This window comes from Balaenoptera acutorostrata, chromosome 14 (genome assembly GCF_949987535.1).
Source record: "Balaenoptera acutorostrata chromosome 14, mBalAcu1.1, whole genome shotgun sequence".
Lineage (NCBI taxonomy): Eukaryota > Metazoa > Chordata > Mammalia > Artiodactyla > Balaenopteridae > Balaenoptera > Balaenoptera acutorostrata.
Window position 1 is genome coordinate 78,830,673 of NC_080077.1, and position 16,785 is coordinate 78,847,457.

Below are 16,785 nucleotides of genomic sequence, written 5' to 3' on the forward strand. Positions count from 1 at the left end.
GCCCGCAGTTGGCGGCGGCATCCGCGGAGTTGGCCACACGCAGGACGGGACGCCGCCGGGGGCGCGCGCACCGTGGCTGCAAAGGGCAGGGGCCACCGGGTCCGATGCGGGGACCCAAACTCACACTCGGTCCCGGAAGGCGGGGTCCGCGTGCTCCCGCGCCCCTGGGTGCGTAAGGGGCACTGGGGTCACTCCTGGCGGACTATTATGTCCCCTTCCGCACAGGCCCCGGACACCAAGTAACTCGCATGGGGACGCACGTTTCCCTCGGAGTCCGGCTGCGACTTGTCGTTGTCCCAGGGAGGAAGGGAAGGCTTTCCTCCCACCCCGAGGCAAAACCGCTGTGTAGCGGCTGTTTCTAAGAAAATGCCTTGCCCTCGTGTTTCCAACGATGTTAACCAGTGAGGGTATTAAATTTGAAGCAAAAGGACAAATAATATTCTGCTTGATCGGTTAAAGATGGTGGAATGATTTGTGTGTGTGTAAATGACTGAATTATTTTAAAATATTGAAGCTGTAAAAATACAGAAGCTTTTGCCTTTTTAGCTGCCTTTACTAAGAATTTGGTGGAAACTTGTCTCCTCCATTTTTAAAAAAACATTATAATTAAAACTTTCAAAAAAAATCTTAGAGTTTATTGTGCGCATACTATGTGCCTCATAGTGTGGGCAGAGCTTGATTTAACATCTCGTTTAATCCTCTCGTTTAACCTTGACAGGGGTATTCCATGGAACTGGGGCTTAGAGACAGGAATTACCCAAGGGTCTCACCAACCAATAGCTAGTACCAGAGATTTAATTAGATGCTGCAGGTGTAGAGGCTTTATTTTCAGACAGTATTTACTCATTCTCTTCATTTAGTGGTGGGTGGGTCAAGAGGAGTTTGAAATGCAAAGAGACTCCCAGCCTAAGAAGACGGATGGCATATTGAGTACTAATACTTTAGGTTCATTATTTAAACTTAATTTTTATGAAAGTATTGTTTTTCCATTACTAGAACGAGGCTATTAGAATGATGCCACAAGTTTCAGCATTTTATCTTTGGTTTAATGACGAAGCTGGGAATTCTAGTAGAGTCACCAAGAAATGGGTTGCAGAGTGAGTTGATGCCATCTCCTTTCTTGGGAATTATTCACAAATTTAGACAGATAGTAGGTTAGAGGTGCACAAATTCTTTATTATAATGGACCCTGATGTGCTGGAATCCTTGTTGTCCAAGGGTCAGAGTTGGTGAAACCATTACTCTTACTTTTCCTCATTGCCCACCTCTCTTAAGGAAATGGAAGGGAAGAAAAGAAGAGCAGTAGGGGAACTGGCTTTTAATTATTGTTTTATTTCCCTAGAAGGCAGGGAAGAAGCTAGCCAGGCATCCTGGGACTAGGGGCAGACCTGTGTGCAGGCACCTGTGTGTCATCCTAGGGACATCAGAGTGTTTGCAGAGGTGGGAAAGCTCTCCTTGATTAATAGAAATGCTCTCCGTTTATACCCATGGCCAAAGGACCTGGGCTGGTACCTGGACAGGAGCGGCCACAAATTAAACATGGCTTCCACGGCCACCCCATCTACAAGGCAAACCTTGGAGCTGCGTCACGGAACCCTGGAGTTCACGGAAACTTACATAGGAACCAATAGTCTTTAGGTAAAGGCTGCCTAGATGCAAAGAAGAGAACTGGAGACAATCTGTGCTTTGCTCTGCAGGATCTGTGAAGCCGGGGTATCATGTACATACTACTCCACGATATTTTTCTTGGCTGAAGCACTGCCTGTTCTACATTATAAGTTTCGAAAGTGTCCCCACCGTACTTTTTTTCTTTTTTTAACCGTCTTGGCCCCTTTTTTTCAACTTTTCCCAGAAATCAAGAAATGTTATTTAATGAGCACTGTTGAGGCTGCAGAGTAAGAAACGGCACTAATAAAGTCAGTAGAAACATCTGGAATCCTAGCACTGCTTGCGTGCTTTAGGGATATAAAGTTTGCCCTCATGGAGCTTCTGTTTAATTCAATAAGGTGATAAGGGTAGTGGCCACAAAACAATTGAATAATATTAAGCCTGTATATATGTCCCAGAATACATAGTATAGATTCTAAAAGCTGTAGGATAGGTAAGGAAAGAAGGTTGAACTGGGGCCAGTCTTGAAAGTGTGTGTTGGGGGGTGCGGTTTCAAATATACAAATAGAAAAGCAGGCATTTTCTGTTTTCAGGCATTTGGATGCCTCTTCTGATTGTATCTCAACATGACCAGGCCTCAGGTATATACTGTACCTCGAAGGCCACAGTATCCACATTAATATAAAACATTCTTATGACATTTCTTTTCTTTAAATATTTTATTTCATTATTGTTTTTGTTTTCGTTTTAATTTTTTATACAATTTTTAAAGGTTACTTTCCATTTACAGTTATTACCAAAAAAAATTGGCTATATTCTCCGTGTTGTACAATACATCCTTGAGTCTGTCTTACCTTTGTGAATTTTATCTGTATCTTCGTGTGTGATAGTCATAACTACACGAAACCAAATGGTTTTTATAACTGCAGTAGTATTTTCTTGAAGCAGTATAGCACTCAGTAGTGACGAGTTCTTCAGTTAGCGTTCCATCTCTTCCCAAGCTGGTGAGATTTAAATAAAGTTGAGTTTCCTCTATTCATTACCTAATGGGTGGTGGGTCACCACCCACTAATTCCTGGACTCAGGTGGTGGTGGGACAGTGAATGACTGAGTTCTGGACTGTTCTGGTCAGACATCCACGAATGCCTACAGTGATCACGCTGTTATGTGATGACCTGATGGTCTACAAAGAGACCTCAGCCAGCAAGGCCTAGAGCCATGGTCCTGGCGTGAGTAGCAAACACATTTTCACATCCTTCTTTTTATTTTTCCAGTTCTTCATCACTGGAACTACTGGAAATGTCTAGTGTATCACATCAGAAATTTTATCTAATGAGGCAGTTTTCCAGGAATTTGGGATGTAAACACTAGTCTCTCTTTACAGTTAAAATAAAGGTTTAAGGAAGAAAAGTCTGTCTGCCTCTAGCTTTGAGATTTGAAATTATGTTTTATCTCTTTTCATAAAGTGGAAAGGCCCAGTAGGTCTGGGCTTGGCACGTGGGATGCTTAACTAACAATACTCAAGGTTTCTGATTAATCTTTCAAAGGAATATCACATATTATAACACCAGAGACAGACTCTGTAACTGAAAATAGAGATAAATTTGACTACATAAAAATGAATATGTCAGTATGGCAAAGAAAAAAAAAACCCTGTTAACAAAATTTTAAAACTAATGAACAACTGGGAAAAAAATGTTTGTACCACGTATCACTGAAAAAAGTGTGCTATTTTAAAAAGATAAAGAGGCTCACATGTCCTTATGGAAAAGATGTATATGCTTATAAGAAAATAACAGACTCAATAGATGAAAATGTTTAGTTTTACTAAAAATCAAAGAAATGTATATTATTAAGAATAATGAGATGTGAGTTTTTAAAACCAGTCTGGTTTAAAGAAAAGCTTGAAAGTGTTACTGTCCAGTGCTTAGTGACACTGACACTTCAGCAACTCTCAAGCAATGTGGGTGGGGGTATAATTTCGTTTAAAAAAAGAAATTAAAAAGTTTTATTGAGGTATGATGTACTTACCATAAAATCCATTCATCTATTCAAAGTATACAAATCAATGATTTTTAATAAATTTACAGAGTTGTGTAACATTACTATAATCCAGTTTTAAACCACTTCTATCACTCCAGAAAGGTCTCTCCCATTGTTTACAGACAGTCCCTACTCCCACCCCAGTCTTAGACAACCACTAACCTACTATCTCTATAGATTTGCTTTTTCTGGAAATTTTATATAAAAGGAATCACACAGTATGTAGTCCGTTACGTCTGGTTTCTTTCACTCAGCACAGTGTTTTTGAGGTCCACCCATGGGGTAGCATGTATCCGTACCTCATTCCTTTTTAGTGCCCAATAATAGTCCACTGTGTGGATATTTGACTTTTTGTTTCACAAGTTGGTGGACATTTGGATTGTTTCAAGTTGGGGTTATAAATAATGCTGTTGTGAATATTTGTATGTAAGTCTTTGCACGGACATATTTTCATTTCTCTTGGGAAGTCTCCTAAGGGTGGAACTGGTGGGTGGTATGAAAGTCAGTCTGTAAGAAACTTCCAAACTGTTTTCCAAAGTAGTTGTATCATCAGTGAATGAGGGTTCCAGTTTTTCCACATCTGTGCTCATAGCTGGTATTGTCAGGGTTTTTTGCTTATAGCCTTCTAATTAGTCTAATTTGCATTTCCATAATAAGTAATGATGATGAGTATCTTTTCATGTGTTTACTAGCATAATGGATATCCTAGGTGAAACATCTATTCAAATATTTTGCCCATTTTGAAATTGGATTGTTCATCTTATTATTGAGTTGTAAGTGTTCTTTATATATTCTGGATACAAGTCCTTTATCAGATATGATTTATAGATCTTTCTCTCAGTCTGTGGCTTTTAAAGCAATTTTGTCTTGATGTCTTTCAAAGAGCAGAAGCTTTTTAATTTTGATGGAATCCATTTAGTGTCCTGTCTAATACATCTTTGCCTAATCTAAGGCCGCAGATATTTACTTCTAGAAGTTTTCTAATTTTAGCTCTTATATTTAGGTTTATGATCCATTTTGAATGAAATTTGTGTATAGTATAAGGGTTTCAATTCTTTTGTGTGCGCGCACGCGTGCACAATGTGGACACCTACCTATCTCAGCAACAACTGTTAAAAAGACCATCTTTTTTCCACTGAATTGCCTAGGCACCTTCATTGAAAATCAATTCATCATAATGTAAAGGTTCGATTTCTATCCTCTGAGTTGTGTTGCATTATCTATATAGGTTTGTCCGTATGTCAATACCACATTATCTTGATTACTGTGGTTTTATAGTAAGATTTGGTACTGGTAATGTCAGTTCCTCACTTTGTTCTTTTCAAAATTGTTTTGGCTATTACATCCTTTGCACTTCCATATAAATTTTCAAATCAACTTGTAAATTTCTACAACATGCCTGCCATGATTTTGATAGGGATCGAATTGAATCTGTAAGTTAGTTTGGAGAGAACTGCCTTCTTAGCCATATTGAGTTACCCAGTCTGAATATGAAAGGGCCTGATACGTAGTATGCCATCCATAAATACTTGCTGAATTTAATTGCGCCAATGTTGATATGAGACCTGTATTTGAGTAAAGCCTCCAGAATGCCAGGGTTATACATTTTATTCATTCCTTCACTCACTTCATGTTAAATAAACATTTATCAAGCATCACCTTTATGCAAAGTACTATCACCTTGGGAAAGTAAGTGAATTATTGTTTTTTCCAACCCTTTTTGAAGTGAATGAGTAAAGGCCCTTATTTTTAAGGATCTTTCAGTCTGACAGGGTAGGTAATATACATATGTCAGTATTCATAATTCAGGGCAAGAAGTGATAATGAGCCACAAGAAAAACTATGCGCTCTGAGCATTCAAAAGTTTGGTCAGACTCTGTGTCCAAAGAAAAGACACTGGCAAAAAGTTGTTTGGTTAAAAGGGTTGGGGATTATAGCTTCTTTTTTTTAAATCACAAGAGGATCAGTGCTAGTTTGTTCATAAAGGTGATCTCTGAAGTCTTGCTTTCTTTGAAGTAGAAGGAAGTTAAATTCAAGGCCGGTTACAACATTTGGGGTTAGATTGTGTACGGTAGCTACCCTCACTCATTAGTAAAGATTCAGTGATTTCTTGGCCCCTATGCTTTTCTGTAACCACCCTCTTGTGTTTAAAAGGTGGTTGTCTGGGACCATGTTTCTAAGTTGACACATGTTATTTGATTGATTACCTAATTTTGAATTAACTTTGTAATCCTTCTAATTCCACTTGACCATGAAGTCTTTGGTGGCTCTGGTCTTTTTTTAATCCCCCTACAGCTCCTAGCACAGGTACCGTAACTGTTTGCTGAACGAGTGCATGAATGAATTGTTTTCAAGGGAAGAAGGTAGTAACTTTAATTATTTTATATCCTTGTTGGGGAGATAGTCCAATATAGCCTGGCTTTACTGTTTACTAGCTGTGTAATTTAGGGCAGGTTACTTAACTCCTCCCTAAGCTTCTGAGTTCCTAATTCTCTGAGACTCGGTTTCCTCATCTGCAAAACTGGGCTAAAAATATGTTCTACCTCGTTGGGTCGTTGGAGGCATTAAATGAGATGGTGAATGCACAGTTCTTAGCACAGGGCCTGGCATGTGTGAGACGGTCAATGGATGTTCATTACTGTGGGGCTGATATTTTTAATTATTAAGAGAACTACAGTGAAATAACAGGCTTCTAATAAGCCAAGCTTCCATTTTGTAGGACCAGTGGTGCACAGATCTCACCCTGTATGTCCAGTTAACTGCAATTATAGGAGTAGGTAGCGTTTTTGAAAGAACATAAGCTTTCATCTGGTGCATTTTTACATGGTTGATTTTTCTCACAGAAAAAATTATGCTTAAAAATATTGCCACATAACATTAAAATTCCCTTGGCAAATCAGTTATCAAGTGATCCTCTTTTCCTATATTTTTTCCCCTAAAGCACTGCCTTTGTTTACATCAAAGTTAAATAGATTCCACTTTCCTGCAGGGTACAATTTGGAAATGGCGACTGAAGTAAACACCGTTTAAGCTGTCTGCTTTCACAGTACCTAGTATGTTGAAATACGATGTTAGTCTCCTGAGTAATTTAAAAATCAGTGTTGAAGATAACAAACCAAATCAAAATGTTGAATATTTTCTCCCGCTGGCTGCTTATTTATTGTACATTTAACTGCGTTCTTGGAAGAGTTCAGTGGAATCATGTATGGGTTCCTGGTCAAGGTATTTATTGAGTCCAGTATTTTTACATCTTGTGAGCATGTCCAGAAACAGGGCCATTTATGTATGCCCAAGGCAAATGCATGGTCGGTCCCAGCAAGTAAATGATATGCATAATCAGAAGTAGGGAGATATAGAAAAAGGTTTTAAATCTCAAAATTGGTTCCAAAATTTAATATTTTAAGCAGAACTTATATCCGTAACAATATATACACATATTTATTTCCATTAAAATTTAAATAGCTACCACTTATTGAATACCTGGCTGTACCGGACCTGAGCTTTGCGCTTTATAGTCGTTAGAATAAAATAAAAATTAAATAAAATATGTGAAGTAGTTAGAAATAAACCTGTGTGGCATGTATTACGGTGTAATTTCATATTATTTCATTTTATTCTCCCCGCAGTTCTGCGAGGCTGTCCTCATCTCACAGATCGTGTGACAGCCACAGTAAATAACATTTAGGTGGCTTTCTATGACTCAGTCACAAAGTTCCCAGCACTTTGCATTCATGAGCTGAATCGTCCAACCACCCGGTCAGGTGTGTGCTCTCCACACTGACATCTTCAGAGGTCGGGGGTGGCCGAGCCGGGAGTGCAGTCCTGGCTGTCTGCCTCCAGAGCCCGTGCTCTGAACCACCGAGCCCTGCGGCCGGTCCCATCCACATCCACAGTGAGAAGACTAGGATTTAGTGCGATGAAGGCATTTCCCCTGGGTCACACAGCTGGGAAGGGACAGAGCCAGGAATTCTACCCCAGCCCTCTTTTACTCAAGCTTTTTCTCCTAACCATGACACCACAGTACTTCCCATAAATACTTATTTCTAATGGCCTCGTGTATTTTTATTTAAATCAAGGTGCCCAACGAATGAAACAGGGAAGATTCAGGCGTTATGTAAATATGTGAGTGTCCATCTGTTTAAAATGTTGTCTTTATTAAGATATAGGCTGATGCCGTTGTTTCTAGGTACCAGTCATAGGAAGGTACCCCACAAGTCATTATTATCTGTGATCACGCCTAAGGCTGCCCTCAGGGTCCAGGCCTCTGGCTTCTGAAAGATGTACGTCATGATGAAGCCTTCTGGGTGTTTCAGGAACTAATGGACTGCAGGGTCATATACAAGATATATATATGACGTTTCCTCATCCAAGCCTTGGTATCTGAGTATTGAGGGTCTAAAACTTCGTATTTTCTCAAATTCCACCATGAACTGCTGGATTTACTATTTCTAAGATGTATTGTCTTTGTTAATTTGTTATATTTCAAATAATAGGGATATTCCCCTGTGATCAGAAACATGTAAACACACTTGCATATTATACAATATATTGAGAGGTTATAATGTAAGTGTTAAGTCACCATTGCTTACGCATTGGATTTTAAAAATGAGCAGGTGTTTTGTTTTAGCAGGTGCTAAAAGCCTCATAGTTATCAAAGCTGTTGCACCTAGAACTGGATGGAGTTTTATTTCAGAGTCCTGGATTACCAAATGATTCATGTTTAATTACAAAAGTTATTTTTAAAAGATATAAAATGATATTATTTTAAAATTATATCTTTATTATTCTGACCCCATACAAAGATAAATACAAAGTTTACCCCAAGAGATTTTTTTTTTCTTTTCTTTCTTTCTCTCTCTTTGTTTTTTCTTCTTGGGTACAAGCTGTGGCTTTTTACAGTACAGTACTGGACAGAATTTGTTAAATTCTACTTCGCGGGCAGTTGTGAGTCTTGGGCCTGGTGTATGTAGGAGGTAAACATACCAAAGGCTTGAGGTGATCAACGTGTGAAGCTTTAAAGACTTCTGAAGTTACGTGTATATGCCACATAATACAGTTTTTAACTGTATCTTTTCTACTTCTCATTGCTTTCCTTTATCGCTTCTCTCAATTACAATTTTTAATTTTACTGTTCCCCCTTTGAGTGGTCACATGTCCATCACATCAGAGCTGGCTGATTCATTTTGCAAAAATATAAGGAACATCATAACTGTGTTTACCATTTAGTAGAAATAAACTCATGTCTGAGCAAATAGGAAAATAAAGTAACCATCTGATAACAGCCCTTTAAAACCCCTGATGTAAAAGTTGGAAGACTGGGGTCTAGTGTGGTCTTCACAACTCTTTATCGGGGGAAAGTCACTTGACCTCTTCAAGTCTCTATTCTTCATCTGTAAAATGGGAATATTAAGACAGTCCCTGTGTATCTCAGTGCTACTGACAGGATCAAATACAGCAACAAGGTGAAAGTATACAGAGAAATGTAAAGTACTATTAAAAATGATAGAACTGATTTGTTGTGTTGCCTTTACTTTTAATAGTGAGATAAAAATACTTGTATATGTGTGTGTGAGACCATTTAAAAACCCAGAATAGTACATTTATGTGCATCTCAACATGTAATTTTTTTTGTCAACATGTAATATTATTTATTTTATTTTTTTATTTTTTAACTTTTTTTAGAATTATCTGACAAAAATTTATTTTTTTTGTAAGTTTAATCTTTATTTTTATTTTATATTGGAGTATAGCTGATTTACAATGTTGTGTTAGTTTCAGGTGTGTACAACAAGGTGATTCAGTTATACATATATCTATTCTTTTTCAGATTCTTTTCCCATATAGGTTATTGCTGAATATTGAGTAGAGTTCCCTATGCTGTACAGTAGGTCCTTGTGGATTATCTATTTTATATATAGTAATGTGTATATGGTAATCCCAAACTCCTAATTTATCTACCCCCTCACCTTCCCCCTTTGGTAACCATAAGTTTGTTTTCTAAGTTTATGAGTCTGTTTCTGTTTTGTAAATAAGTTCATTTGTATCATTTTTTTATATTCTACATATAAGTGATATCATATGATGTTTGTCTTTCTCTGACTTACTTCACTTAGTATGATAATCTCTAGGTCCATCCATGTTGCTGCAAGTAGCATTATTTCATTCTTTTTTATAGCTGAGTAATATTCCATTGTATATATGTACCACATCTTCTTTATCCATTCATCTGTTGACGGACATTTAGTTCCTTAAAAAACTAAAAGTAGAGCTACCATATGATCCAGCAATCCCACTCCTGGGCATATACCCAGAGAAAATCATAATTCGAAAAGATACATGCACCCCACTGTTCATTGCAGAGCTATTTACAATAGCCAGGACATGGAAGCAATCAACGTGTAGTATTTTTAATGGGAAATTGTGTCTTGCTATTCCAAGAGGCTCACAAATGAGGGGGAGTAGGAAACACTCCATTACATATTATGTGTTGCTTGGCTAGGTCTACAGGTTAAGATATTTCCCACCCTGGAAGCACTTTGCTCTCCTAGCATCCCAGATCTGCACACAGTTTTGAAATTGGGAAAGCCAGCAGAAACGACTTAGAGTGGCGTAGTGGATGAGTCGTGAACCTGAGCCAGCCCCCCCGGCTCTGAATCACAGCTCTTCCACAGACCAGCAAGATTACCAGCTGGGTCATCTTGGGCAAGTTACCTAATCTCTCTGGCTTCAATTCCTCATTTATACAATAGACATGATGCTGTTTACCAACCTCACAGGATTGTGGTGAGATTAACTCATTCAGATCATTGCCTTGCACATGAGTGCAGTACAGAATCCATGTTTACTGAGATTATGGTTGTTCCTTTGGGTCTCTTCTCGTGTCCTTTTCTAAGACTCCCATACCTGGCATCTCTGTCCTAGACGCTTACATAATGTGATTAGTATGTATACGAGCATCTCACAAAGTCAGGCAAGTCAGATCTTCGGGTCCATCCTCTTAGTTTTCCTCATGAAGAAACTCAGGCCCAGGGACATAAGATACAAGCCAGACTGGGATCAGGCTTCAGCCCTCAGCTGGGACCTTCGCCCACGATCCCATTCACACAACACGGGGGAAGAGAGAGCTGTCATGAAAGAGGCAGCTCAGACCAAAGAGATGTGTGAAATATTTTAAATTATTTCATATTAATGATATACTTCCATTATTAAATTATGTGTATTTATACTAAAAAAAGTTCACTGAACATACTTGAAGAGGGCTTTTTCTTTGCTTTCAGTTATCTTTTGTAATGGAGTACAATGTGAGATAGTTTCCCTAAAAATATCTCTCAGAAAAGAAGAGTTGCTGTTTATATCGGTTCATCCAAAATCTTCTAAAGCAGAGTTCTTACTCAATTACTTTTATCTTGAACAACAAAATTTTGTTTGGGGAAGACATACTAGCCTCATGGCCTTAATAAGCTATTTGGGTTTATAGAAGTTGACGAAATTAATAGGCACAAGCAAGGAAGGAGGTAAGAAAGAAATTTGACATCAGTTTGATTATTAATCCTTTGCATGGGAGCTCTCAATCCTAAATGCTGGATTTTTAAGGGTTATTGTAAAGAAAGCAAGGCAGTATTGGAGGATCCCAAACATATACTTACAGCATGAATGAAAAACAGCCATGCTGATGTTAAACAATGGTCCTTGTGGCTTTGAATAAAATTTTCAGTGTCTGTTTCATATGTCAAATTCAAATATGTGAATATATGAGTTTAAGGGAAGTACCTGTAATTTGGAAAACTTCATAAGAATTTCCTGGACAGTGCCCCCATTTGTGGAGGGAAATTAATCAAGTAGTTGTGTTTATGTGTTAATTTTATCAGAAAAGTAAAGAGTTAGTTATGGACACATTTCAGTCTTTCTCTGAGTGGGTTGTTTGGATTTTTGTCCTAGAATGGTTTTCCTTCTCTAACCAGCTTACTATTGGACTGCCTTCTTTTCTCCAGCCTTAGGTTTATAACAAAGAAAATGTAAATCGATTTTAAAAGAAAATGTAAAGAAAAATAATAATAATTTAAACATACTGGCCAGCACGTTAGAGAAAAATCCCCTCAGAGTAATACATTCCCCAGGTGAAAGGAAGTGGTTGTTGGTTTATTTGCAGTGTTACGTCTACTCCCAGCTTTCGTGCATCAGCATGGATAACCCAGGAGTTGAGACTGGATTTGTTCTATGGCTGCTGGCAGATGGTTTCTTGAATTTCATGCGTACTCTAGGCTCTCAACAAATTCACTTAAGTTATAAAGCAGTAGCCATTGTCACTTAAAATCTTAGAAGGAAAACTCTGAGAGCCTACAGTTACCAGTAAAGACTATTTGGAACTTTAATACAAGGTCCAGTACTCTTTGCTGAGAACCCCGAGCCCTCCTCTTTCTTCTCCTGTGGCTGAGAAATACAGCACCAGGAGGTACTAGCCTTTGTTCCTAGCTTCCTGCCACACCCTCAATGTTTTTCTCTGTAGTGACAAATTTGGAGGCTAAGGCCATGTCATGCTGTTCCCAAGCAACTGTTGAAGGCCATAAGGATTTTCTCATCTTCTCTGATACCTTCCTGAGCTTGGAGAGAGAAAACTGGGTTCACGACACCCACAAGAGCCCCTGTGTAAGGTGGTAACCACTGTTTATTGCAGGAGAAGCTCAGCAGTTGGTAATTTGTCCTGTTGATTCCTGTGGATGGTCTACAGAATGAAAATTCCAAGTTTCTTTTATTGCAGGAGAAGCTCAGCAGTTGGTAATTTGTCCTGTTGATTCCTATGGATGGTCTACAGAATGAAAATTCCAAGTTTCTTTTCTTGGTTTCCTGAGAAGGGCTGCTGCTGCAGTTATCTTAAGGAAATATGGTTGTGTTCCCTTCAGTGCATTTTTGTGTCTTCAGATGCAGGACCCAGGCATCTTTGTGAGATGGGAGAATGGAGACAGTGCAGTTGGTCAGCTGCTGAAGGAAGCTGAGCTCCCTCTGCCCAGCTCTCATCCTACACTCACCCAAGAGGGACAGTTCTGAATTCGCATTTGCAAAGCTCTTGGCTTCCTGTCTTACCCAGCTCCAGATTCCTTCATATCAGCACAAATGAAATGACTATGAATTATATGTCTTGAACAGAAAAGGAAGAGGCAGTGTGTGGACCTGACTTATAAGCCATTTAAGAAATACAGAAAACACTGGGACTTCCCTGGCGGTCCAGTGGTTAAGGCTCCGCACTTCCATTGCAGGGGGCATGGATTTGATCCCTGGTTGGGGAACTAAGATCCTGCATGCCGCATGGCGTTGCCAAAAAAAAATAAATAAATAAAAATAAATAAAAAAGAAAATAACTGTTTTAAAAAAAAGGAATACAGAAAGCACTAATAGTCATGGAATTTGTGTTGGGAGTAGATGTGGCACTGCCAACTGGGCTTTGCTTCCACTCCCCTACCCCCTTAGTATTGATAATATTTTAGGGGGTTTTAAGTACAGAAAAATTCAGGAAACAATATAACATACCTATTTACCCATCACTCAGAATTCGCACATTTGAACTTTTTTTATCCTATTTGCTTCAGATCTTTCTAAAAATAAAATGTTACAGATAAAGTTCAAGTTCGGAACACCCCCTTGGTTCCCTTCCCTTGTCAGCCTCCCTGGAGAGAAGCATGATCATGAATTTGGTGTGTATCCTTCCAGCCCATGATTTTATATGTTTATGATGTATATGTCATATATAAATCCATAATATTGATTTGCTTTAAAATTTGTAAAAGTGGAATCATATACTTGTATTGTTCTATGTCTTCTGTTACTTGGCATTATAATGAATGAATATAATTTCTTTAGGTATATTATGATAACTAATCTATTTGGACTTTTTTAATGACTTATTTTGTGGTTTCCATTTATCATGTGTTTTCCTTTGGTTTGCTCTTTTCTCCCCTGCCTTTGATTTGTAAAATTTGCCTTATTCCACTTCTCCTGATTTTTAAGTTTATAGATCTTATTTATTTTCTTAAAATTTGTAATGCCTGTCTTTAAATTTTGTTGTTTTTTTTTTTAATTTTTATTTATTTATTTATTTATTTATTTATTTATTTTTAATTTATGGCTATGTTGGGTCTTCGTTTCTGTGTGAGGGCTTTCTCTAGTTGCGGCAAGCGGGGGCCACTCTTCATCGCTGTTCGCGGGCCTCTCACTATCGCGGCCTCTCTTGTTGCGGAGCACAGGCTCCAGACGCGCAGGCTCAGTAATTGTGGCTCACGGGCCCAGCTGCTCCGCGGCATGTGGGATCTTCCCAGACCAGGGCTCGAACTCGTGTCCCCTGCATTAGCAGGCAGATTCTCAACCACTGCGCCACCAGGGAAGCCCTAAATTTTGTTTTAACAGAGTCTAAAATGACTCTGTGTCAGTATCATTTTCCAGAACAAAACCAGGACCCTCCCATGCTGGGGGTGAGGATGATCTGTTCCCCCTCCTCTCATCTTTTGCGGTTGTTATTGTCTAGAATTGTGCCATCCAACATGGCAGCCATTAACTGCATGCGTCTATTAGCCAATGAGAAAGAATGAGCTGAATTTTTAAAATTCTAGTTTTAATCAATTTAAATTTAAGAACTGGTATTAGATTCAGTTACTGGAAAATGTTAAATATTTTTGCAACAACCTGGATATGTGAAACTACTATAAACTTTATGATCTCTAACATATTTAGAGGGTCAGGTGTTCCTGGTGAAAACTTAACACTTGAATGGAGGTGTGCTGTAAGTGTAAAATACATGCCAGGTTTTGAAGATTTAGTACCAAGAAAATTTGTGAAATATCTCATAATAATTTGGATATTGATAACATGTTGAAATGATAAAACTTTAGATATGTTCAGTTAAATAAAATATATTATTACAATTTATTTCACCCATGTCTTTTAACTTTCTTCATGTGGCTGTTAGAAAATCTAAAATTACGTGTTATAATTTTATAGGGCAGCACTAGTCTAGGATTTCAACTGAAATATTTTTAAACACACAAAAAATAGATATTCGTATCTACAGGTAATAATTAGATTTGCCAATATATTTTATACATTTTTTCTTACATATTTTCCTTCCATCTTAATTCACTTTTCTTATCGCTGAATTTGATTATTTAGTATTGGATCCTTGTTGAAAGAAAGGCTCTGTTGGTAGTAAACTCTCTTAGTGTTTGTATTCTGATAATGTCTTTATTTTGCCTTCACTCTAGAATGATAGCTGGGTATAGGATTCTAGGCTGACAGTTTTCCTCAACTCCTTGAACATTGCTTTGTGGTTTCTTATAATTCATAGATTCTTGAGAAGTAATTCTTTGAAAATAATTCATCTTTTAATTCAGATAACTTTTAAAGATTTTTCTCATTTTCCTTGACCTTCTGTAGTTTTATTATGTCTCATTGTATTTGTTTGCTTTGTTTTGTTTCCAGTTTGTTCCTTGATGTGAGTTTTCCATCTGGAGACTCATGACTTCAGTTTGGGAAAGTTCTCACCCATTAAGCCTTTGCCTTCCTCCTAGTTAGTATCTCTGTTCTCTGCTTCTGAATGTCTATTAGATACGTGTGGGACCTCGCGGTTAGCCACCATGTCTCCTAACCTCTCTTTCATGTTATCTCTTCATTGCTCTTTCCCACATTCTGGGCTAATTCCTCAGCAGTCTGTGACAATTCGTTATTTCTTCTACTGTCCCTGTTCTAGAGTTTATGTTTTGAGTTTTTTTATTTCAACGAGCCTACTTTAATTTTCAGAACTTGTAATTTTAAAAAGTTCAACTACCTGTTGATTTTTGCCAGATTTCATGCTCTTGGCTGATGTTGTGTCTCCACTGGGTCACCAGGTGTTCAGTGATCCCCCTGCCTGCCAGCTTGCCCTCAGGTCATCTCTCAGTGGTGCTTCCGACTCCCCAGAATCCCTGCTGCGCCTTCCATCAGGCCACGTGTGTCCCCCACCCCTTGCTGGCTCTCAGCTCAGTCCCCTTCCACTTGGGTGCTGAAGGAGCCTCAGATATGTGAATGAGATCTTTTTGTTAGACCATGGTTCTCTGCCCTCTTGACCATTCTGGGTTCCACCTGGCTTAGCATAAGCCTGCCCTGTCTGGGGGAGTGGGGCAAGAACCCCTCTGCCTTGGAATTCCCCACATCCCGTCTAACTCACTTCATCCTTCCCGTCAGCCCGCGAGGTGGTTGAAGTACATCTGAGATCATCTGTGTACACCCCCAAGCCTCATTTCTCCCTTTTCTTTGTTTTTATTCCTCAAGATCCCTTGGGACAAAACCTTCAGGCTTCTCTTTTAATCCCTTCATACCATGATCTCCTGCTCTCTCCAGCCTCATGGCTAAGTGTTAACGGTGGACAGAGTGTGTGATAAGACAGCCTGAAACGGTAGGTCTTTCCAAAATCATGTACCTGTTACTCTGTGTAACAAAAACAGACGACAAGGTTGCAGGGACTCTGGATGTAAGGAAATGTGCTCAACCTCAAGGCTCTGTTGAATATGATATATCATATTTGATAATTCAGAAGACATATATTTTGTTGTATAACATCTGTATAGCTATTCAGTCTGTGAAATGCTCTCCCCAACATCTGGCTTGATCATAAACATGACCCTCTGAGTTAGATGTCATTATTATCTATCAGATGAAGAGACTGAGCCACAGTGATCAAGTCACTGCCCCAGATCACACAGCTCCTAGGTGGAGAGCCAAGATTGAAGCCAGTGTCTTGACCTGCGTGTGTGCCACAATACCCCACTGATCCCAGGGTGAAGATCACTTGGGTTGTTCCTGACTTGCAATTTGCTATGTGCTTGTTCGTAGAATGCTCTTATGGAGAGGTTGAGCTTTGCTGGAGTTGTATCTCTTCCCATCTCCAGTCTTAGGTTCATTCGTTCGTTCATGCATCTGAAAGGATTAACATTTTCAGTTATACCTGCTTTTTTTGGTGGGGTCTTTCCAAGTTTCTCTTTTTCAATAATTTGCATCCAGTACAAACATTGTTAGGTCAGTGTTTAGAGAGTGATCTTTCAGTCATATTGCTGTCACAAATCCACTGCCTAGAAGAATATTGAACATAATGTCATTAACATCAGTTTAAGA

The 16,785-nt window shown here is 38.7% G+C and overlaps 1 protein-coding gene across 7 annotated transcripts in view; it reads left to right on the plus strand.

Moving 5' to 3' along the window:
- The window catches only part of HMGN3 (high mobility group nucleosomal binding domain 3), a 31,349-nt gene that overhangs the window by 858 nt on the left and 13,706 nt on the right, over positions 1-16,785 (plus strand). The window lies entirely within an intron of this gene.